At 37.0% G+C, this 4,281-nt stretch overlaps 1 long non-coding RNA gene across 1 annotated transcript; it reads left to right on the top strand.

Annotated features, from left to right (window-relative positions):
• The first annotated feature begins 623 nt into the window (after nt 1-623).
• On the top strand, nt 624-2,911 carry LOC129888567 (uncharacterized). The gene is made up of 2 exons (XR_008766681.1): nt 624-802; nt 1,813-2,911. It is a non-coding gene; the product is annotated as an uncharacterized LOC129888567 (long non-coding RNA).
• Nucleotides 2,912-4,281: the final 1,370 nt, after the last annotated feature.

The raw sequence follows: 4,281 nt of genomic DNA, 5'->3' as shown, positions 1-4,281 counted from the left end.
AAATACCAAAATAGACTCGGGACCTCTAAAAATTCAACCAACACTTCTTCTAGACCAAAAACCATCTCTTGAATCCAACGGAGTTGTCGGAATTCCATTCCGAGCATCGGAACTCCAAAAGTTGACCAAAGTCAAACCTTGGCTTAAAGTTCCTCAAATTCTCAACTCAAGGCCTCAAATCTTCGTTACAGCTTCAAAACTGATTCCGTAAAGCCTCCTAAGCCTATTTTGACATTTCGGAGCTGCTGGAATCGACGGAATTCCATTCTGAGTCCCGTAGCTCCAATTGACCCCAAATACCATTTTTTAACACTTAAAGCTTATGAAACTCAAAATTTCCAAGGAATTAACTTTTCATAAGATTTTCTAAAAATCAACACCCAATAACAATTAGAAATGACTCGGGCATCTAAAGGGAGGGGTAAAATGGTCATTTTACAAAAATTCCAAAAATGACCTTGAGGGTCATTACACTACGAGAGGGAGCAAAAACTAGTTTCCGAACTTACGAAAGTCAAGCAAGCAGGTGACAAGCAAGCACCTCAAGCAAGCAGGTGACAAGCAAGCAGGTGACTCAGCTGCCTGCTTGGGGGTGGACCCTGCTGCCACGTGGAAGCACTCCGTTGGCCGCATGGTTGAGGTGGCCCAATAAGGGCCTGACATGTGTCACCCTTAGGGGCTGACACGTGTCACCTCATATATATGTACTATGTGACTATTCACTTATTCATTATCCAAAATCAGCCAAAACATAGAGAGAAAACGTGAGAGGAAGAGGCAGTCATGGTTTGAAGACTTTGAGGTAAGTTTTCCAATTTTCCTCCGTGAATTAATTATATAAGGTGTTTCTTAAGTACTTGTAGGTGTATATTTGTATCTTACGATGTCTAAGGAATTAATTCTTCAGCTTGGAACTCGAGAGAAAGTTGAAAGAACAAGGAGGGAAAACGTTAAAAACTAGTTAACAAACCCGTTTTTGGAGGGGATAGTTGTTAGTAATATTAGTATAACTTCTTGTGTATAGCTTCGTTTTGGGTGATTCAATATGTTTTGGAAAGGTATTTCATAGAACTATAACTTTAGTTTATACTTTAAAATCCAGTTTTGCTTTTAGATTCTCTAAAAAGGGTGATGAAGTGTAGAGGAGGTACTGTCCAGATTTTGGTTTAGGGAATCTTACACGGACTGCTATTGGTGTTTTGGGCATATCATTTTGTACATAATTGATGTAGGGGTTATTCGAAATTGTATGCAACCCTAAGACGCATGTCTATAACTCTCATGAGTACATAAATCTTGTTTCCCTCCATTACCCCTTCGAAACGAAGCGACAAGGTAAAACAGTAAGCTGTCCAGAATTCACATTTTGAGAGTTTTGAGTGAGTTGTTGCTGCAGGGGTGTAATGTATTGTTGCAGGGACTAAATGCATTCTAAAAGGGGTGTGGATGCTGTTGGTTGCAGCTACACAACACCTAATTTCGTATAATGAAAGGCGTTATAGAATAAAGACTACACGCCCTATTTGATATCATCTTTTTGAATGAGTCATTTGGAGTTTATATTGTATATTGTTGGTATGTATTGCTACAGGTTTTGTTGTTGGTTGGCTGTAGGTCTTAGGGACCTAATTGGAAATTTGGATAGGGCACATTATAGAAGAGATGCTGCCCAATTTTCGTTAACGCCTTAACAAACTAAAGAACTAGTCGAGGAAACGACTAAGGAAATAGATTCCATTAATATTAAGGCGTAACCTAAGATGCTGGAAAGTTAAGAGTAGTTGATATTCGTATTAATTTCATATTGAATAGGTTCAGAAGACGACGAGACGAGCAGGATAAAGGGTAACTCATAAAAGGTATGCAAAGCTTTCTCTTGGCATGTTTTGGGTATAAGTTCGTACAACTATCTTTCTTTCCTTTTGGCAATGTTTAGCCTTAAGTGAATTGTATATGAAGTGTGGGGATAATTCCATTCTCAGAATTCTGAGTACGCCTCATAACCCCTATCCACTGTTCAGTATTAGAGTTCCTGTGAAGATTAAGTATTGCCTAGAAGGGCTTCTATGTGTCGGAATGTAATGTATGGGAAGCTATCCCTCATTTTCATTGAGATGTATTTGATACGAAAATGAGGTTACGATGCCATAGTGGTTCATCGAGCCCCATGAAGGGCCGGGTACGTTGTCATGCATAATTCACTGCATTGTTCACTGAGCCCTTCTCTAGAGGGCTGGGTACGTATGTATATATATGATGATGTGTTGTAATAAGATGGTGATGGCGTCGGGCCTATGATGGTCCTATAGATGTGATTCACCGGACCCCTGAAAGGACCGGCTATATTGTGTAAATTGAGCATGCATACTTTTGTGATTCACAGAGTACAGGTACATGTCTTCGATTTAATAATTTATTCCCCTGCTTCTCTATTTTGAATATACCTCCAGTGTATTATGTTATATTTTACATACTCAGTACATATGTCGTACTGACCCCCATTCTCGGGGGGTTGCGTTCATGCCCGCAGGTACAGATGTAGTTTTTTGGGAGTCCGTTAGCTTGGGACTCCATGCAGCTCAACTGGAAGAGGCTCCATTGTATCGGGGCCTAGTTTTTGATACTGTCCACTAATGTATAAAAATTGTTTTGTCCATTCAGGGGTACGGCGGGGGCCCTGTCCCACCATATATTGTCATTTATATTTTTAGAGGTCTACAGACATGTATATGTGGGTTGTTTATGTCAGTTTGATTCAACTGGGTCCACATGATAGATGATATATGTTATTATGTTATGGCAGCCTTATCGGCTTGCGTTCCCTGTCGGCTTGCGTGCCCTGTCATGTTATGATACAAACGAAAAGGGCTACAGGTTTATGAAAATGTTATCGCCCAGTGGGGCTTTGTTACATGATATTGTTCATTTACAGTTCAATGTGACCACAGTTGTTAGATATGTATATGGGGTTGGGTCGTGACAATATCATAACTGAGGAGTGCATTTTTTCTCCTCCATAGGTCCTGAAACCTTTCTTCGAACAGCTATCTATTCCTTGTAGTATTATCCTAAGGCCTATGGCTCTTCGGTAGTGGATATCATTTTCAGTGAATTTATTAAATTCTTTGGTAATTTTATCATTTTGAGTGATATAAAAATCTGTGGATTTTTCCAACTGTATTAAATAATAAGCCGGGTATCTTTCTTCATTAAAATAATCTGGTCCTTCAAAAAAGAATTTAAGAACTAGTGTATCTTTGGGTGTGATCGTGGGATTGTTCATATAACAATCTCTAACGCCAACTTTAATCCAGCGAGGGAGTTTATCAATTTCAGTAAAATCAGGAATAGTAAGATATATCGAATTAGTTGCTCCAAAATCATACCAATATCGGATCTCCTGAGGAGATGAATCTTGTAGATAATTAATTCGAGGATAAATTCCTCCAAAATCAACATATATTGTGGGAGTATTCTTGAGAGAAAATAAATCTCTCATAATCATTTCTCCTAAAGGACAGTTTTTCATACTTATCATCTTGTATCGCGGTAGTAGTAGTTGAGGTATTATAAAATTTCTTTATCTCGATCAGGCTGTTGATCATATCGTAATTATCACTGTATTGCCCAACTTTGGACGTTATCTTAACACATACGCTGATTAATTTGTCAGCAATCTTTGACTCACAATTGAAATTGACAATTTTGATAATATCTGAGACTGAAGTCTGAATATCATCGAAGTATTTATTAATATCTTCCAGATGTATTATCATCTGTTGCTTAATTTCGTTGTCCATCTCTTATGAGAAAATCTGCTGCAATATTCTTATTAGATCGAATAATTTCAATATCAAAGGAATATTCAGATAACAACATTTTTCATCTAATAAATCTTTTATATTTTGGTTTTGAGGGAAGATTATTATGAATAAAACATTTTACCTGTGTAGTATCGATTCTGAGGGTAAATCATTTTGGTAGTAAGAAATAATATAATTTTTGACAGCTTTTTACTACTGCTAGTAATTCTTTTTCATTAATATGATATCGAGTTTGGGTGTCTGAAAATATTCCAGAATAATATCTACATAGGTTTTCTCCAATCTTATTTTTATTAGGATCATAATCTATCCTTTTTAATACACCGCTTCAAGAATGTTCTGAAGCGTCTGTTTCTAGGATTAAATCATCACTATCCTTTGGTAATTATAATTTTGGTAGCTCTTTGTAAATAGATTTAATATCTTTTAATTTTTTCATTAATACTTCATTGAATTC

This window comes from Solanum dulcamara, chromosome 1 (genome assembly GCF_947179165.1).
Source record: "Solanum dulcamara chromosome 1, daSolDulc1.2, whole genome shotgun sequence".
NCBI classification, from domain to species: domain Eukaryota; kingdom Viridiplantae; phylum Streptophyta; class Magnoliopsida; order Solanales; family Solanaceae; genus Solanum; species Solanum dulcamara.
The sequence above is the reverse complement of the archived record's forward strand: the minus strand, read 5'-3'. Positions and strand labels throughout refer to the sequence as shown.